Here is a 21,692-nt window from a genome sequence, read left to right on the forward strand (position 1 = left end):
CTTTGTAGAAACAAATTGTCAGCATGGATCGAAGATGGGTGTGAATGTAGTTTGACAGGTATCGGCTAATCAATGGAAATCAAAAAAATTAGGCAATTTGATTCAAAAAGTCGAAAGGGTAAAAAAATAGTTTGCCGAAGAAGAAAAACCTTGACAATTATAGGGTCGCTTTTCTGAACTATTTCTTTCTGTCAATTTCTTTTACTTGTCTATCTGTTGCATTCTAATTCTTGTTTCAAATTGATTTGCTTGTGTCTCTCAAATTAAATACCCACCCATATTCGCTCTATAAGACTCAAACTGTTTGTCCTTTAACAAAAAGTTGACTGTGACAATTTCATTGAAATCAATTACGGACGACAGTGATTTTATCCGCTACGAAATTTTTTTCATTTTTCGATCTGAAATTTCGTTAATTGTGTGTGTCTTTTTATGCCCTGTGATATACTAGCAATGATCTGAAGTATCTTTTACACTTCGATTACACGTATCCTTTCTAGTATACCATAGACGGAGGTAAACCCAGGAATAAAACAGCGAAGACGTCTCTCTAGGACGACATAGAGGAAGGCAGATGTTCAGTCTGAGTGACGTTTGAGTGTTCGGCCAGGACAGTCTGAGCAATATAGGATCGCATGAGTCGATTTTTTCCTTCATACATTTTTTTTCTCTCATCTGTGATAAATACTCGTACGTACGATGCTAAGACGTAGAAAATGCAGAACGAATGGTACATTCTCGACACGGTTGGGCCCCAAGATAAATAGACGTAAGACAATGGATGGCCGGTGCACAGAGGAGGGCAAAACAGCGCGTTCTACTTGGTTGAAATTTGCATTCGCGGCCCCCTCCGCTCGCCCAGATCTCCTTATAAATCACTTTCAGCTCCGTGGGGCCCGTGGTAGCGCCTATATGGGATCCACGAGGCCCCCAGCCTGCAAGGCCCGATCAGGCCCCGACGACGCAAGGGTGCGTATTAAAAATCCCACCGCAGTGCAGCGCGGCCAGTGTACTGCATACGTGCAAAGACCTAACCGGGCCCCGAGTGCAGGGACCAACGCGGATGCTCCTTGTCTATTCCATAATTTTACAGCGATTATTTTTATGCGGACTTAATTAATGACCCATAAATTGTACGGGCGACGAGCCGTTAATAGCGCAGGAGGTATACGTATATTATATACAAGTATAAGCTTACAGATATACATGGGAAATTTTTCTCTAGGTAATATTCTTCCACCCTACTTTCGATCTTATGGCTTGTTACGGTGTCACCGTTTCTGTTATATTTACGCGCATATATATCCTGCGCGTATCACGTACACGTATTCTACCGCCAAACTTAGTACCAATTACATGGTATCCTTAAGTTACAAGCTACGTAATCCACCCGCTAAAGTTGTCGAAGTATATCAACAACCTGGCGCACCATGGGCTTTGACTGGATAAGAAACAACCAGGCGATATAGCTTCGAACACTTTTTGCTGATCTTCGGACTCAACGTACGCCTCCGAGAATTTTACGGCTGAAAAATAACGACCAATTTTTCTTCCAACCTTGGAGGTTATAACGTACTGTAAGATAAAGAGCTCATTCTCTATGGATGTGAGACGCAAATTGTTACCATGAACGTCAACAACGGATATAATTCGTTCACTCTTGTACGACACAAAGAGATTTTCGATTTTGTACTAACTGTGAAACCGAAATGGATAAACAACTTGCAAACCAACCAATAGTCTCTGCAATCATTGCTGCTAATATTGTTTTATCACTATTTTCTCTTATCATACGATAATTCAGGACTATTTTGTAAAACACAGAAAATTGTGATTATAGGGTAACTGACGAACGATGAATTTGAAATCTAAAGACCATGCTGAGTCATTTGAAATAATAATAGTAACCTTTTCATTTAGCCATTCCAATATATACTTTATGTAATTAAAATATCAAATGACTTGAATTAAATATATTATACCTGACTTCTAATGTGGTGGATCTTTTGGTCCATTCTTTTACTGCATTATGTGGACACAATGATAAATGGCTAATGATTTGCAAAGTAAAATATGAGTTTTATAAAGTTTTTTATATCGCATAATAGTGAAAAGCTTGTTAGGACGTTGCCTGGATAAGAACATTACATACTGTCAAATAAATTTCAGTAAAATCGGTTTAGCGGTTCGTTTGAAACCCTGTCCACAAAAACTCCGGTCCAAGTAATTGAAAGAAATGCTGATAATCTATTTTAATGGTAAAAAATAGTATTTCAAAATTCGATAAATATTATCGAAGCACGTAGAAGTCACGAAACTTTCAAAAGTTTTAACGTTCGCGATTTTGAAACCGGATGTATAAAAGTTCGTACAAAGTAACAACATAATCTAGATGTATCCAATTCCTCGTCCAAATTTCATCCGAATCGGTCAAGTGGTTTATTTGGTATCAAATTCGTTAAAAACCGATAGATTCACGTATATTACACACATACGTTCAGTTTCGAAAATGCTTGCAAAGTATTTCGTAGGTGACAAAACATGTTTCGGCAACGTGATGCCCGACTGCAACTTTGTTTCAAACCGACATTCTCGATGAAAGTAAACGTTACGACACTCGGTTGACGAACGGTCGTGCCAAAAACTGAATACATAAAATTAAACGAATCAAGGCTCTTGAACGCGAGTGTTAATACACGGTGTCCATTAAAAAATCCGTAACAAATTCAAGACCATTTCCAGGACATTTTCAGGTTATCAAGGACATTAAAAATAGAATATTTGCAGTAGGCAGGAAAAATTCAAGGACAGTTTGCAGGACATTTGAAGGACATGGAAGATTCAAGGGCATTTCCAGGACCACTGGACACCGTGTAATATTGGCGAAGGTACGAGAAGGAGTGCAGCAGCAGTTGGCGTGGGCGATTGTCAAGTTCGCTGGTCGCTGAGGTGCCCTGTTCTCGAAGCGCGAGACCCGTCGTGTACAATTTGCTCGAACAAGCCGAGCTTGCTCCCCGGCGTCTCTGCTGATCTTCCACGTGCACTCTGTGTACACACGTTACTGCAACGGGGCACGATGTTACATCGCGCACTCTGTACCTCTTGTATAAACTGTACGTAAATACGTTTGCGAGATGTAGCTACACGCGGCAATAACCGAGATGGGAGGGGATGGTTGGGCTTCGGGGTCCGAGAGGGGGTGGCTGGGTGGGCAGGAGACGCGCTCCCATTCCGTGCAATCCGAAAAGTCACGAGGCCCGACGCAACGAGGGGCCCAGAAAACAGTGCTGCGTCACTATGGGAAAGAGCTCTGCAGCTGTGTGACTCGGCTCTTTCGTTTGAAACCTCGCGCGCTGCACCCGGTAGAAAATAGGACAGAATTATTTGCCAGAATATCCTATTATAGTGTATAGCCTCCGGTTTCTTAATTATATCCCTAATCTTGTATCTTTCACCTTTTACCCTAACGGACGTCGCGCTGCTTCGGAGGGAAATAAACCAACGTCCATTTCCAGGTGGCTCTGCACTCATGTATACATTTTTTAACCGCGCGTATAAGTATCCATACGTTCAGAGCTTGTTTATTCAGTATACATTCGTTAATACCTACCAAACAAAAACTGATGGCGATTTTCATCTTTTTTTTTTTCGTTTTGTCACAGATAATTTACACGCATTTAACATGCATGCACGATTTTTAGGGCTGAATAATTAGAGGTGTTGAAAATGTTTCACTCCGGCAATATCTGCTCAGGCTAATTTTAATGTCCCCAAATTTGCAAATCTCTGTGAAAACGAATAACCCATTGATAAATTTATCATAGAATTAAAATAACCTCGTTCACAATTGGAGAAAAATTAATAGATGTGTCGAAAAATGCGAGAATAAAAGCTGATGAAAACGAAAATGAAATTGAAGTGAAACTCCGAGTAGTTTCATTTTCATTTGAATTATGCGAGTCATCTAAGCATCGCACATGAGATGTATTATAACCAACATAAAATTCGGAGGGCAAAACAAACTGGGAGAGAATTATTCGGACAATTACGAAGCATCGCATAACTCGGACGCCGGCAACTATTTAGAAAATAAGGCACGATCGTCCGGACACAGTCGTCGAATTGTAGTAGAACGTCGACGTGTTTGTCGTAGCGATAAAAGAGTTGAAATAAAAAGAGTAGAGAGTAAAGAAGCATGATCGCGGACATACCGAGGCCCTCCTGGGGCCCCACGAATCCTGCAGGAATTGATCCCATCGGCTTGGCTTCGTGCATTCTACCGTGAGGAAACTGTGAAACTTAGCTGATTACCGTCCGACTGCGCATGCGCGAACTTTATCGAATTTTCATGCAGGTTAGCCAACTCAAGCTTCACTTGTCAAATGCGGCTCACACAGGTTATGTAGAGGATTCGGATTTCTTAGGTTAAGCAGATCTCAAACAGTTAATTTACAGTGAGTCGGAAAGGCTTGGAAAAGTTTCATTGTTAAGCTTCTTATGACTAATACCAGCTACGGATCGTCATAACAAAATAATTTCAATTTACTACTTGACGCGGAAGAGTTTGACGTGCCATGCCTGTTTGGTTTCGAATAAGTTGGCACGCCTGTGTTACAGACGAAAGTATTTCGGCGGTATGATCTGGCCGACCGATAGAATTTAATTATTTTGCACATGCGCAGTCGGTCACCCAGCCTACTAAGTTTCATCTTTTCCTCCCCGTGTAGGTATGTTCGCAAGTAGGTATAAGATGGAGGTTATGTGGGCAGATGGATACGTATGTATACATATGGGCGTATAGGTGTACAATGTACAGTAATAGTTTCTGCCCACTAGTAAAAATAATTATAGTATCCATTGTGACGAGCATCGAAATTGAAATCTGATAACGGCGTAATAAATGCCTGGGTTCGGATCCTTGAGCGACGCGCACGTACGTGGATATGTACACACGTGAATGGTAGCCAGTGTACACACCTAACGCACTCATATCCAAATGGGTCCGTAAAAATGTACAGTGAGGGGGGAGAAGAGACAGTCAGTCCTCTCTTTAGTCCCGAGCGACGGCCCCGGCGTTCCCGATCATTCAAATAAGGTCCGTTTGGACCTTGGAATGCGCCTCTTCGTCTCTAATGATTTCTGAACGCCAAGAAGATGATATCGACGCCGCGCCGGACCAAACATCTCGGAGCTTCGGGGCGAAGGTACGCTGCTACCGCGGGGCCCGGGCCCCGGGGGCTAACCGCTTCTGTGTCTCAACTTTTAGCTTCTCTCGGACGGAGAGATACACGACTTCGTATCCCGGGTTCGATACTTGCGACGCTTGGAGCAGGATCGAAGGACGCGGGGCTCGGATCAGCTCTCTTCTTCTGCAATCGGTGATCCTTCGCTTAATTAATTAGTAGGCCTTAGCCCCGGACCACCACGAGTTTCAGATCGATTCTACACGCGGGTTGTAAGATCGCGGAAAAATCGACGTAAAAATAACGTATAAGCGAATTGGTTCACAGATTTGATACGTGTTAAGCGATTGTGACGTCATAACTGTGCACGTATATACTATAACCCTTTTACACAGAAACGCAAGAATTGAAAAATTTACTCTTCGGATTGTTTACTTTTATTTTTTTCATTCCTTATAGGTACAAGAAAAACGGAGCGTTCTTGTTAGTTTTCACATTGGTCGTGAGTATAAGAAAATTAATGGAATTTGTTGGACGTTGAAATCGAAAAAAAATGAAATGTTGGAATCAATTTTCAACCATTTTAAGATAAAAATAAGTTGAACTCGGGTATATAATATTCTTTTTCATGAATACTATATTGACTTTTGACAGGAAATAGAACTGTATCAAGAAAATGTTTTCCCAACAAAATAAACCATCGTGAAACACAACCATTTGGAATCGATTGAAATGACAGATCGGCATCTAATCGTAACCCCATGTTTGCATTTTCAGTATTTGTAATTCTTGAGATCTTAGGCAAATCATCGTGGATTACGAATATGTAAATTTGATAAATTTTCAGTATTCAACAATCTTGTATTCAAAGTAACAGAATGGTATTGAATTTTGACTCACCAATTTCAAGAATAATATTTAAGAGAATCCATCCCAATTTTTTTCTAAAAAATCGGTATGAATTGTAATTTTTTGTGATCAGATCGTTGTGATGTTAGAAAAAGTCCTCCAGTCAGCTAGGATCGATAAATTATCACGCTAATTATTGATCGAGTTATTCGCAAAATATAACCTCAAAGCCTGCCTCGCGGCCAAATAAATGAATGACAAATTTGCACGATATTTATTCAGCCTTGACTGACCACAGTGCACTTCCTGACATCAAAACGATCACATCAAAAACAAAATTTGAAATCGAGTCGATGGTTTCAGGAAAGAATGAGATGGATTGTCGTAAAAACAGTTAAATCGGTCACGTGACACCAGGGCTCAAAGCATCTCAAGACCTCGTTTCACCGCGACTTTTTTGTACTCACCAAGCTGCAGTGCCCAGGTCGAAAGGATGCTTGAATACAAATGAACGCCGCGGCGGCGATCGCGTGAAGATACGTTTGCCGTTTGGCGCGAATGTCACACGAACAGGAAAGGAACATAACCTATGCACAGTCGAGATGGCAGCGCGCCTCTGTATATGGATAACAGAGAAGGAGAAGAAGAAGAAGGGCGACCACGAGCCGTATACATAGACTGGCAACGAGCGGTATAAACTCGAGGATATTACGGCGGTGGTTAGCGTCACGTCGGCTCTCGTATTGTCTCGAGATTCGAGGTGTTGCCGGTATCGCGGTGCACTCCTATTGAGCAGCGAGGGTTTCCCTTTCATAGGCGTGTGAATGGAGCTCGACGAAGCCGTCGCGTCGCGTCTGCGGGGCATCCCGGACATTGTTGATCCCGTGGATTTCCGCATCTGTGTACCTCGGTTTGTGCGCGTGTTCGAGCCGCTCGAGGCACCGAGGTAGGTACGATTTTTGGTGAATAGTCGAACCTTGTACGAAGCGCGGCGAACTGCAGCCTCGAATAATAGTGAAGTGATGTTTGTTTTGAGAGCAGGTCTCTCTGCCTCCCTTTGTTTCGGGAGCCGCCGCGCCGCGCTGCTCAAGCCACCGTTTTCTGAGGCGTGTGTAGAAAAATAAAATCAAACCAAAACCAGAGCCAAACAAAACGAACGAACGAACGAACGAAACGAATGGTCGTGGAGGACGTGAAGTAGCAAACTTGACTCGGTCCGTTCATTCCACGAGCTTTTAGTCAACTGGGATCTGTCGTGTTCGCTTTGCAAGGAAACATTTTTTTCACAATAATTTCAAATTTCGTTTCCATGAATTTTGGGCAAGCGAGCAACTGCTGAGTCACTGTCGAATTTAAACGAGTTTCAATAAACTACACTACCCTATGAACACGTTGCATCCCTACGCGATGACCATCTCTTCAATCTTACTCTGTCGCATCCTTGCTCTCCTTGTCTCCATATTTATACTTTAATCCATCGTTTCTTTCCAGTTCTCACCTTTCTACCCTATTCTTTAATTAATATATATTTTTTTTTTTTAATTCATTATGTTGTGCTTAATATGGAAGTTTATTGAATTAAGTAATTTTATATTGAACTTTTATAAGTTTCATGCTATAGCAATGTATTCTAAGTAATCTTGTATTCTGATTTGTTATTACTATTATTACTAATTATTTCGCATTACTACTTTATCGTTACCATTAATACTATTTTTGTATATTATTGCTTCTTTTGCATTTTTGCAGCACTATTTATGTTAAATTCTGGATTTTTGTATAGGTAATTTCAGTTTGCCACAAAATGTACTATATGACATTAAATATGTATCATATCATATTCTACCGTTCTTTTTACCTTCCACATTTCTATCAGATTGCATCCTTCCTCTCCAATGCTATATTCTAACCCTATTTTATTTTTATTTTTGTGTTCCACGTTCGTACCCAATTCCATGGTTCCTTTCCTGCTCAACTATTCCTACCGACCTGCGCAAACTTGTATTGCAGCAAAAACAATCTAATCGTATGTTCGTCATTCCGATGGGTAAACGAATTCCAAACGACCGAATTTGGAAATGGTCGAGACTTTGAATAGTTAAATTTAATGTAAAAATTTCCAGTAGGTAAGTGGGCCATAACGACAAATTTCTACGTATGGCAATTTACTCGATAAAATGCCGAGAAACTTTGACAAAAAATTTTCGACTCTTTGAGAATTCAAACCACTCGGAATTTGGACCATGCTAAAGTTCAAATAATAAACCGCGATAGAAACTCCAGAACGTATGGTGATTACAGTCGTGTTTGAGACCAACATTTGTATCCATTAAACGCCGAAGATCTCGGTTAAAGGAATGTGTCGATAAGTCCCTTGTAACGGGTCGATGTATCCGACTTTCTCCTCGGCGTTGATCGTTTTTTCTTTCGATCTTCAAAGGCCCCCGAAATTGGTATTTCCTAACTGGCGAAACGCCGTGTCCAGTCGTCCGCTTGCCGATGGTCCATTTTTGCCCCTCGTGCGTGTAATCCAGACTCACAATCAAGAGCAATGGCAAGAGAAACGACAAAAAGGAGAACGGTATGACCCCCCCCCCCCCCCCCCCCCCTCCTGCGCCCCTCTAACCCGTCGGAGTGATACATTTCTATGTAAAGTGAGCCCTCAGACCTCGTGGCGTGGCAGTCCCAATAATCCCGACGCTCCGGCGTCCCCTCATTTCCCGCGCCGATTAAGATTCCACCTCGTCTGCCTTAATTCGAACTGCCGGTCCGTAAAGGTTATGAGTCCGCTCGACAGATACCAAATACGAAGACGACGACTCAAATGTATACAGGTGTAATTTCTGCCTCTCTGCAGCTCTTTTCTTTTTCCGAACTTCTTTCCCACCCTCCAAAATGCGGGGAAGTTATTTCGTACGTTTGGTGTTACAGGTATTCGAAATATCCTGAATGCAGAGTGAGAGGTGGAAGCGGTGGCGGAGGAGGATACAGGTGAAGGATAAATCAGGCACCCACCTTTCTTTTAAATTTCAGTAATAGCTGTAGTAGGAGGAAGTACGACTTCAGACTGAGTTTCTTCTTATATTATAACAGATATCGCTTCCTTCCGCAACTCTTGATGCAGTTCAAAGCCTAGCCTGAGGCCATTTTTAACGATTGGAACAATTGTTACTCGTACCTATGCAAGTGATTAAGGAAAAATTCCCGACTATAAGAGTTCGACGAGTATTATCCGTGTAAAGTAAACGGTTGACTGACTGATTCTGAGAGACAGAAATTAGAAATACGACAGTTTACTGATGCAGATCAAATACACCCAAAGGCAAAAAAGCGTCTCATTGTAATACAGCACTCTTTTCTATCTGCTGCTACTATTAACGTAGTTAACGATGCAACGATTCCGGATACGGAAAAAATCGCATGCACAAAAACTCTAGCGGATAAGTATCCAACGTTTTTTCTCTCGTAGACCCAACGACTTATTACCGTATTGAACATTGAGTGAAAAGGTGATCTGTACCTGAACTCGTTTTTGATCGTTAAATAAATTTACAATCACACTGTTTCCATGGAATGATAAATCCAAAAGGACTTGAAGCGATATGGTGACATTGAATCACACAAAGGACTTCAATTTAAGTCCAGCCAAATTGAGTCTGCAAAGTCAATAACTGTTTGCAGCCTTATCATTTTCAAGATAAAGCTTAGATGCACCCATTTTTAATCAGCAGAATGGTTAGGCGTTGGTTTAGCTTGAGAATTTCCATCGTTATAACACTGCTCGGGATGACAAAATGGCGGTTGTTTATTTTTTTTTTGTCTTTTTGATAATATCAGCTGCTCCTCGTCAGTTGGTGAAGAAAACTCTTTTGGTGCTCGGCAGTCGAGCCACGTTTCTCGTAAAAATCCCAAGACACGTTTTCCGGGTGTAGCATTGTTCCCGTGGCGCGGGGAAGAACGACAAGTTTTTGGTGAATAACGCAACGCGAGGTGAGGGACCCGAGGCTTTTGGGCCCCGCGGGGGCCCCTTGACGGCTAATCTTCGGGCCACATCTCCGTGACAAATACTGGCAGGATCTCGCGCGCGGACGCAGATCGTATCTAAACTCTGTAGATAAATGGACCCGCCCCGGTGTTCCCCTTCCCTTAATTCCCAGTCTCCAATGCCGGCGGCTCCTTCCTTCGCCGGGACGAAGGAACGGGCACAACCTAATTAACTCCACCGCCTCCCTCGACACGGTGGGCCTTATCCGGCCGATTAATAAGAGAACTCTTATCTACGGAATTAGCTTGTAGACAAGAATTGAAAAACGTGAGCGAATGCGTTTCTGGCCTCAAGTCCTGTTCGCTTATCTCGTTCGTTCCACCACCCTCTCGATTCCTTCGGGCCTGATCATCGCCAACCACGCACGTGCTTCCGTGCTTACACTTAACTGAATCTTCTCATTCTTGTATACTACGAGACGTGCCACGATTCACTCCTCGGTGAATTCCTCAACTCAATCCACCCATATCGAATCAAGAATCAGTAGTAATCAGATAAGACCGTGTCATTCTCGCCTATATTCACACTTGTTGACACAAAGTGATTACGTGAAAGCGGAATCTTAGATTCCCTCATTTAAAGGCAACGCAAACCTTTTCTACCTCCTTTGGAGTTGACGTATATTTTTCACAATTTAACTCCCCCCTCTTTCCGACATATATTTATTTCCTTTGCTATGGCTGAAGAACATGTTCAGAATACCTAAAGTACCATGGTCTGCAAATCGAAGTATGAGATTCATCGCATACTTTTGAGTAATAAAGTCGATGTTCGTCATTGGTCCCAAATTAATTCTTAAGTACAAATTTAAAGTATATAAGCATCTGCGTGGAATTATTTATAGAAAACTAAACAATTAGACATGTGAAATGATTGAACAAAACTTGATTCTTCGTATTGTATAGAGGATAATGTCTAATTGTATAGTAGAAATTAATCCAACGTGATACGTCTTGAAAGATTCATAATTCAGCAATCACATTAAATTGGAACAGGGTTATTTTCACTTAACGAAACAATTCAGAACGCCAATTTTGTATCTATTTCTATACATAAGTTTTCATTACAACGCGATGCAACACTTGATAGATCCGAACTCATGCTGCTTGGAAAGACAGAAAAAACAACTATATCGAGTATGACGAACATTCTTGCCAAAAATAAAAGAAATAAAAAAATCTCCCATAAAATCAAATGGGCTTGAGGTGTAACATGTTCCCGGGTGATCCTGTTGGTAGTTTCGTCGTTGAGTGCTTCCGACGGTACGGAATGGGCTCGAATAAAAGGGCAAGGATGAAATTAGTACCAATCATCGGAAGAGCCGGCGTCGCTTTCGGTTTATATACCAACCCATGGAGCTGTATGAGTCTGCAGAAAGCCGATATTAAAAATCGTCACGGACATCACCCAAGCCATTGAGCTGTGGCTCGTGCATATACATATACCGAATCACCGCCGGTCCTGACGAGGAAAAGAACCGATGGATTCGACCACCGGGGATCGGTCTTCCTGCAATGCTGTAAAGCCCAAGCGAAACTCCCTTACCTTTCCTAACTCCAACAGTTTTTAACCCTGGAAGTATGCAATTCGAACAGTCTTCTCTCTCCTCAGCGATGACGTTATGGTTTGGGGTTAAAGGCCGAAGATGAGCCGTGGATCCCAGCGACCAGAGAAATATCGCAGGACCGGGTTCAGGCTGAGGTACCTGGAGGTGGCAGGTGGTCCACAGGAGCCCTAATTAAACTTTATAGTCCGGTTAACGTTGTACCTAAGTCAGCCCGTTTCGGAGATTGAGACGGGCAGGGTCATCCGGTCCCCGTTTCGTCTCGACGCGAGCTTTTCAAGGCACTCGAAGGTACTCGGAGAGGCGACAGCGCGAGTAGCCGCGATACCGTCGCGTACTTTAACAAAGTGAAACAGGCTTCCTGCTTTACACCTATTTATCTTCATCTCATATGTACCCCGGGTCCGGTGCGGAGCTACATTTAAATGAGCCGAGATGCATCCCGCAGCCCTTCGCCTCGCCGGATCCAGTTTACAAAAACGAATGGCTGAAGTTAGTCCGTCTGTCTTACCTACACGCGGATCGATCCTGCGCCCTATACAGGGTGGACCTTGCCGTAAGGCCGTACAATGTTTACGGGTAAGTAACAGCGGTGCATGGTATTGAAACGCCGAGGATAACAGAAGAGGAGAAAAAAGCTCGAGAGTGCAGATTAAGGTGTAATTTGATCGAGAACCGCGGTCGGCCATTTCGGCTGCTCGGCGTTTACGGTAAAACGATTTTAAAAATGAGACAGTTTTGGGTCGTTCGAGGGGCCAAAGTCCCGGCTCAAACTTTCCCCGTAATGAGGCCCCAATTTAAATTTGCAGACGGGTTGCAGCGGTGCGGCGACGTGATCCGAAAATTAAAACAGTTCCCCGGCGATCGGCTCATATATGCCCTTCGTTTCGACCTGATTCTTCGGAAAGAAAACATTCTTGGAACCACGGTGGAAGCTCCGAGTCTATGCGTTTTACCGAGACACCCCGTAGGTGTATCAGAGCTTCTGAAGGTCGGATCTGGCCGGCGAGATATTGTATTAACGTTTCGCGATGCTGGTGCAGCTGTGCAGCGGCGCGAAGACGTCGAGGAACGATCTTCGGCGACACTCCGGGACGTGTGTATAGTATATGTGTCGGGATGTCCAAGAGAGCGAGAAAGAGAGAGAGAGAGAGAGAGAGTGAAAGGCTGCAAATGTATGCACCACCGTAGGCATTTAGCGAACCTGGGGCATAAATTTGTATAGGACTCGGGACGCCCCATCCTTTGGCGTTTCTTCTCTATTCGCCTTCCCTCATTCGCCGCATTCTTCTCCCTCTTTTATCATTGTCCAGACTGACTCTGCGAGCGGTTGCACCTTGCGCGACGCCTCCGTGCAAGTCCGTGCCATCGAGAATGCATCTTTGACAAGCGAAATAACCTTCTGCCGCATAAGCTTCGTGAACAAGGGTAAACGTATACCTTGGAATCGGATATATTCAACATTGCCAGATGTTTATTGAACGTAAGACGTAATAATTTTGTCGTTTCTCAGACACTTTAGAATGAAATGGAATCAGCAACCATTTGACAGCCTAGAAGATCGCTTGCAACCACTGAACATTGTTTGGAATTTACAAACTTCCATTAAGTGAAAATAAAATCCAACGGTTTCATTATGTGCTCTTATAATAAAGATTTCCACACCTAAATTTGCGCTTCGTAACTTTCCCCAGGGTTTTCTTTTTCTGCACTGACGCGGCAAGGCAGTATTGATAACCTGGTGGAGTGGAATGAGGATCCCTGCGTGTCGTAGTAAATTGGGGTGAAGAGGTCAACTTGAAAGACAGTGGCGGAAGGTAAGGTTCCCTAGAGGGAACGGAAGGATTGAGGGTCCACCGAACCGCGGTTTAATTTTCTTTTCCGCATGCGGACAACTGGCTTGCCGGTTTAGGTAAACTCCGTAAGCTCCAAGCTGGAAGTTGGCAGCAACCTCCGCGGCATCCATCCGGACCGGAGCTGCTAATTTGCCCCTTTTCCTCTTATAGGAGGAAGGAACAACTTTGTTCCAGCTCCGTAGTCCACCTCCGAGACGCGGTGTAATTCTCTTGAATAACGAAAGCGCAACATGAATAGAATATACACCGGGGCGTGAATCACGCGGCAATCTTCCTCGTGGGTGGATGGCATAGTCGAAGCCTTCGGCTCTTGGTCTTGCGTACCTGTACCTACTGCACATTCGTGTAGAGGAACATGGATTGCTTGCGCATGTTGGATGGTCGGATGGTTCATGTTTCGTTGGTAGGTAGGTATGTGCGCGGCGTCGCGACGCTTCGCCTTTTGCGACGAACAAAGGACTTTGTTTCCTAACCTCTTGTGATCGCGCGCGACTCCCGAGCCATTTTCGTGAAGTAAACAATTCCGTGACTCCCCTACGCGGCGGATACTCTGCCGCAGCATCCTCGGAGTGGCATCTTTACTCCCCCGAGGCTACACACAAGAACGGTTAATGACCATCCGAGAGCATGCGCACGGATAATTGGTTCGCTTTAATTGCAGTTAACAATTATAAATTTATGTTTCACTACGAAAATATAATTGGCTGTCCAATTAATATTTAGATAAAAACTGCCGCCAGCTAACCCTTTTGGTTCCCTCGTTCAACGTCAGCGGGGGTTCGGAACTACCGAAACCCCAACGGGCCGAACCTTGACTTTAGTAGTCAATGATACTTATCGCGCATTTGGAACCAGGGGCAGGATAGTTCGTAACTTGATTTGTTCGTATTGGTTGTTCGATCTGAGGCCACAGAATCTAATATGAAAATCGGACGAAGAACAACCGGATACTAGTTTTTGCAACACGTGCATTAAAAGCCTCTTTTTCAGTGCCTGTGAAGCGTGTGAGAAGTGGCACTTATCGACTATAGCCTTTTTGATACCTACTAGTTACTTTTTTGCACACCATTTTAACATTCTGGTTACTTTTGCGCAAACGACCGCTTTCTGGAACTAGCATTGCAAAGTAATATTTTTAAATCAACACAAAATTGCAAGTAATTTTTTAAGATTTTCACAAAACTACCACATTATGGATAAGCTAGCTTCTGAGGTATCGTTACGTAAGAAAGCTCACCGTGATCCGTACAGATCAAATTACGGTGGAACTTGATGACATGAAGCTTGAATTGATTATTTTCAAGAAGTCTCTGAGAGGAAACATGCAAACTTTCAAATTGATCCGAATTCTGATTTACAATTAGCATGAAAGGATCATTGTCGACAACTTAAACCCGAGAACTTGGGGAAAAGTGAATGCTTCAAGAAGGTAAGAGAACCGAGTTCGCTCAAGCACGACAAAGTTGCAAGCTCGTTATCCGATCGTTGATTCCCGCAGAAATTCACCAATTGATAGCGAATCCACGCCAAGATTATTGCTCATCGTTCTATAACGCTTTGGTCAAATGCTCGTTATAGGCTGCTGGTTCGAGTACAGTGAGTTGGCAAATCAACACTTGCACTTACAGCGCAAAGCCAGGCCGCAGGTTCCTACCAGACGGCGAAGCACGCTGGACGGTAATTAAGTACCGAGGTACCGAGGTTTATAGAACTTGTTCTTGCGACACTGAAGCCAGGGATCCCACGCACTGCCTGCTGAGGCAGGCTTCTCTGCGTTCCTTCGTTTCCAATAGTTCGATCCTATGCGCTCACGTTTATCGGCGAGTATAACATGGTTATGTATCTACAGATGCCAGGAAAAAGAGAAATCGATGGTCGATGGAGAAAAAATATCAACGAAAGTATCAAAAATCTGTTCAAACTCGACGATGTAGTCCTCGTCGGTTTATCGGGGTTTGAATCGCGCGCGTTCTTCCTTGTAACAATCGACGATGGTATGAAAGAGGCCGGTAAATGACCTTTAATTATTGTCTGACACTGTCACGTTGACGATATATTATATTTGGTTGGTCCTTATTTAAGTGTCAGAAAAATTTTCATTGGGACGTTCCCCAGATCTGTTTCAAATAAATTTTTTTTTCAAATCTGTGTAAAGTATTGAACCTCTACGTGAACTGGAACTCGTGCCTCTAAGCTCCTCAAGTTTTAAATGTAAAATATATTTAGCTTTTATGATCAGGAAAAAGATCTGAAAATTTCAAGCTTATACTCATTGTTCACTTATATATAAGCCTAATAAAATTGATGCTATTAAGCTTGTATAAAAAAAGAAATACATTATAAAATTATGAAATTTTCAGGCTTTGTTCCTGTCGTTACAAACAACAACTCTGCCAAGTTTCAAATCGGTTCCTTAATTTATACCAGTCATACAAATCGAAATAACTGCTTATAAAAACTACATGTATTTTACATTTAAAACTTTCAGAGCTCAGAGGCACGTGTTCCGGTTGACGTAGAGGCTTAAAACTTTACACAGATTTTTATTTAATGATTCGGAACAGATATCGGGGGCGTCTCAAGATAAAAATTTTCCAACCCCCAAATAGGATCACCTAATAATATAAATATGTAAATTTAGAGAAAACTTTTTTCACAACAATATGAAACGTTTAACGACAATTTACTTATTATTATAATTTTTGGACTTGGAACACATGAACTGAGCTCATTTTACTCAGTCGCTGGTGCTTCCAAGAGAAGATTCGGGGCTGCTGTCATCGTCGAATCGAGGTTCGCGAATCTTGTGCGTAACTGCGGCAGGCTTCGATGTCATGAGAAGATAAGTGCCGGCTGGCGTCTTGCCGATTCTTCCCATCGATACTCCCAGGTTGAGGACCTCCAGAACTGCGTGCCGAGCGCTGGCCTCCGTCAGTCGGGTGTGCCTTAGTACGTACCGGACGATGCTGTTCAACGTCGCTCCTTCCGTCAGCGGCTCTATGCACCTCGAATCCATCGCACTGAGAGAAATTTTTAATTTCGGTTACCGCTCAGTCCTTGACTATTTTCATTTTTTACCACAATCGAAAAATATAGTTCTAGGTGGAAAATGAAAATTAGTTTTCCAGCTGTTACAGGAAAGTCTAGTATCCGTTACTATTCTTTCTCATTACGATCACTGTTGCTATATTTTCTTGTAACTGTTGCGAAAATTTAATGCTCGTGCAACGATAAATTGACGTTAAAGCCTTGTTTGACTAAAAAAGTAGAGTAAACCTCACAAACTGATTTTGCGTTGCAATAACCAAAAAAGGATCGACAATAGCGCAAAATAGTTAGGGGTACCTCGTTTTTCGTAATACCAACGATATTTAAATACTTTTTTTTAACGATACCTGTTTTACTGAATTTTACTAGTTACTGTAACAAATGAAATTTTTCTCAGTGTAAATCCCCGTAATTCAACGAGGACTCGACGTTGCGGCCTTTGCGGGTGAGGAATTAGACACGCCTGCAATTCTTCGCCGCATCACCATCAGAATCGACAGCCGTCTATTCGCAGAGAAGGCGACGCGCGCCTCTTCGTCAGTGATGCAAGAAGCGCGTGTCATTAGCGTCGGGTTAACTACGTACAAATATGGCGAACCTCGGGTAATAACTTTGAAAACGATCTATGCTTCCAGGAATAAAGTCTACCTTCTTTGCACTAATTCACCTCCGTCCAGCACTACTGTACTCACGCTCTGTAGATACGGACTTACGTTCTACCCAACAATTGTCGTAATATCCCCAGCAACAAAATTGCGTCGGTATATTACGGCCCTCTGTCCTATTATTATGCCGATTTCTTACTCTCTCTGAATTTTTACTACGCGTGATTTCAAAACTGCACGCTGCCGCATTGCGTGTTTCCGAGAAGTCTGTCGGATCACCGAAGCAGTGTAAGATTGGTTCCGCCAATTTTTATGACAAAGCTGCACTCTCATGTCGGTACTCATACTCCCCACAACGTAGAGTTGCCTACATCTTGTAGAGAAAATCGCGTGAGTTTTTCAATTTCTTTACCACTCGCCTAGCTTTGGCATCGTGAATTTTCTAAAATTACGTTTGAATGCCATTTTTTGTCTTACCGAGTGGGCGTGAGAAATTAAAATCTGCAATAATGATTAGCTTTTGTATGGAAACCTTTCAGCTTTCTGCGAGAAAATACTGGAAAAAAATTCGCCGTTTTACTGGTAAGCACAAAAATCGATCTGAATAAGGTGTGAAAAAGCATATTTCAATTTTTTAGACTTATTCATCGAAAATGGAGATATTTTTTTTCCATAGTACGGTATAATTTTGCATATTGAACATGATTGAACAGCCTGTAGTTTCCAGGGTTGTGGTTCTTCAAACTGCAAGAACATCCAGCCGAGATCATCCTGAATATGACAAAATGCGGTTGATCTGCTCACCCTCAAATTTGAAATCAGTAATAAAATGCAGATGTTCATGACTGTCGAAGACTGTCAAAGAACGCGATGTTGAAATAAAGTTTATTGTAGAAAATTATAGTCATAGCCGAAAGAAGGTTAGGTTACTCGACGAATAATTATTTCAAACTTCAAAATTGATTTTAAGAGTTTACCCAGCATCGAATTTCTCTAAAGCTGAGAATTTTCCACATAAGAATCTATTTTATTTTTCTTATTCTTCTTCTCGTTTTACATTTGGCACAAAAAATTCTCCAATCTCGATTCGAATACATTTATTTACCACAGCTTCAAACTTTTTTTACTCCCTACGAATAAGAACATATTTCTCGCGAAAAATTTTCTAATATTTCTTATATAGGTAATAGAATCAATTTTATCGCTTCGATATATGTATATTTTCTTTCCAATCTTCGGTCAGTTATGTGAAATGCATACACAGCGAGAACAAGAAAGAAACAATAAAAAATAGAATGTCCACACCGTGAAATACCTACTCTTGAAAACCTCGATAAATAGCTGATGTGTTTGCTTTACTTCGTCCTAAAAACACCCTAAGAGTATATGCACACTAACGTGAAGTATAGCTGAGCGCACACAAGTCAACCAATGGCGATGCCGTGATTCAGTGTTGAAAAAATTGACCGTGCGGAGTTTCTGTCCTGGATCGTTTGACCGTATAGTTTTTTTTTTTTCCTCTTCCTTCTCTATTTCTTTCTTTCGTTCTTTCTTCATCGTATACCATCCTCCTTCGAATGCGTCAAATTTTTCTCAACTCGGTGGAGAGGCAGGTGCTTGCGGATAATTGGAGGCTGGATGCTTCACTACTACGAAGCCTCGGTGACGTGTAATTATTAGGTATGGCTGGCGGTAGTGCCGCAAGTGGGAATAGAGACATTACTCTACGCGGCGGCTCACAAACAGCCCACATTCGTTCCTTCACAATTTTTATCTTTCCCTTTCTTTTCAACACTCATGTATCGACTTTCACTATCGACCGGTTCGCGGATAATTTCGCTCGACACTACGGGGCATTTTATCATCGCCACGGTTACGTGTAACAGCTGTTATTATACCGCGGCGAAACTCGTAACAACTTGTTCTTACTTTTTAGACTGTATAAAAAAATCAATTATTTTTTTTCTCTCAAAATTCGAGTCAAATATATTGTTTCAAATGACAAAAAAAAAAAGATGCCGTCCAAGTTTCAGACTCTTAATATTAATATTTAGAGGTGCATCGTCCCGATTTTCTATTCCCCATTTAAATAGCATGAGAAATATTTTTTGTTTTAAACTTGGAATTTTATAACTCTTCAACGCATTGATAAAATAATAAAACCAGAACGCCTTTTTGTAGGGAATTGAACGCTCTACAAAAAAGGTCTCTTATCATTTTATGATAAATCTTATCTTTCAAAAGTTATTTAAGGTCCTTCTAAGGTTCTAATGTACCTACACTAAAGGCGAAATGTAGCTATTGGACGCAGCTAATTGTTACAGCTAATTGCAACAATATTGATGCGTTTTTCACGATAAAAATGAAACGTAATTGAAAGACGGAACAAACAGATGCAGCGATCATACAGTGATTATACAGATCAATCAACAACCACTAATACCTGTTTGGCTGCGATTATCGTTCATCGTGTTAATCGCTTCTGCAGTATCTGTACGTTGCTTGTAACCTAATTGTAAATACGGGCTCCTTGCTGTAGAGAGGCGGATGAAAGCATTGAACAATCGTGTCTGCGTGTTATGTATATAGCGTGAAAATTGCGGTTAATTGAATATTCTTGTGGAGCGGATAATCAGGATTATACAATAAGAAAAGTTTATCGGCGCCCGATAATCACAGCTAATTTCTATCGCCATTTCATTCACAAGATTTTCATTTCAATTGGCGAAATTTTTTAGGGTTGCTGACTGGATTCGCCATACTGAATTTTTAAAATCAAAAAAATTGTTCAAAAACCCCTTGAATTCAAAATTTTCGTCCACCGTATCTGATCCGCCATCTTGAAATTTTTAAATCCGATTTCCGATTCGTAATCAGCGACCTCTAAAACTTAAGATTTATGGAAAATATGTAGGTACACGTGTAGAGAGGTGACTTATCGGAAATGAATTATTCCTTCAATTTTCTCGATTTTGTTCAATCAATTTGTTTCTAACAATAACAATTTACATTACATCGCAATAATTACTCTCGGGTATTGAAAACATGTTGGAATAATATCAGAAATATCAAAAAACCGCAACGAAATATGTTGATAAGTTCTCTAAATATAGAAAAAAAATGGATGTAAAATAGGTGGTAAGAATACTTACCGCACTAACTCAAAAGGATAAACAACGTGTAAAAAGCTACGGTGATTCCAGTTTCTCCGTCAAATTTTACAAAATTATTGAGTAGTACAGTTTAACAGTTGAACTGGCTTTGTTTTCATATAAATAATAACGTATTTCTCCTCGTAAACTTTAGAAGATCAGCTTTATTCCGGCACTTTGAACTAAAAATAAAACAATACCTGATTTCGCTATAATAAATCGTATCTGGTTACTCGAAAGTAAAAAAAAAAAATCTGTCATCATTATCGAAGATAATTCAACTATCGTCTGTAGTTTTCACGTATTCGCGATCGTTTTGTAAAACCCAGCCAAGAAACTGAAATACGTATACATTTTTCCACGTAATTTGAATAAAAAAAAAATAGGTTACTGGGACTCTTTCATACGATGCTCTTGAATTAATGATCTTGTAATTTGGGAAGATTTTTTTGTCGATAAAAAAAGAAAGAAAGAAAAAATTTGATGTTCAGATCGTGTTTCAGGGAGAAAAGAATACACCGCCCTAATTTGAATCGGTCAGATAGAGATATAGTTTCCGGAATCGATACGCCGTAGTGATCCGGAGGTTGATTGATCGATCGAAGGCCTCATTATAACCGATTTTGCTAACCTAACTCGCGGCGGCGATGCGCCACGGGGCAAAACTGACGCTAAAGGAACAAACGGGTCCTCCTCGTGTGCGAACCGGATCGAATGGTATGGCGTGTGCGGGTAAATGCGATGAGGTGTATATGCCGCGCGGAGGAGCAAAGGTGTTAACTTTTTTTAATACCCACACTCCCGCGGCCGGAGAGAGAGAGAGAGAGAGAGGCTCTCGTGTCGAAGTGGATTTTGTCTGTAGTATATTACGGCCTGGAAATGGCTATACCGGCCATCGTCACGTCACGCGACGAAAGCTTCCCGGCCAAAGCTAATTAACTCGTCACTCCGGCTAATTACCAAGACACGTGGGAAGTAATTCGGGTAACAAGGCTACCTTCTCATCGCGCGTTAAGTCGGGACTGCGAGGAGAGCCTTTATACCTCGAACACCCCGTGTCTAAATCACCCCATAAATAATGGGTATAATATCGTATAGTTGATCGGTCTTCTGAACTGTTCCTATTATTCAGGGAAACGCGTAGCACAAATTTAACGTTATATTTTACGTGAGGTGTCCATGTTTTACGCGTTTTTTCATGCCTGTTTTCCGTACACGAAGTGTCCGTTTTTATGACGGTAGAGCGAGTCTGCGAATGCGCATGCGCGGAGTACTGAAAAGGCCACTTTTCAGTCCTAGGAGTTGAAAGTGGTATTTTCTGTACTACGCGCATGCGCTGCAGCGAACAAATCTGACATTACGCGATCCTAACCTCAAATTCGTGCTTCGT

General features: G+C 41.8%; 1 protein-coding gene across 1 annotated transcript in view; it reads right to left on the reverse strand.

The window, feature by feature from the left end:
- The window catches only part of LOC124212689 (L-lactate dehydrogenase), a 52,877-nt gene extending 46,312 nt beyond the window's left edge, over nt 1–6,565 (reverse strand). The window contains exon 1 of the mRNA XM_069133699.1: nt 6,500–6,565. The gene's annotated coding sequence lies outside the window, so the exon portion shown is untranslated. The remainder of the gene's footprint in view (nt 1–6,499) is intronic.
- Nucleotides 6,566–21,692: the final 15,127 nt, after the last annotated feature.

The sequence above is a fragment of the Neodiprion pinetum genome, chromosome 2 (assembly GCF_021155775.2).
Source record: "Neodiprion pinetum isolate iyNeoPine1 chromosome 2, iyNeoPine1.2, whole genome shotgun sequence".
Lineage (NCBI taxonomy): Eukaryota > Metazoa > Arthropoda > Insecta > Hymenoptera > Diprionidae > Neodiprion > Neodiprion pinetum.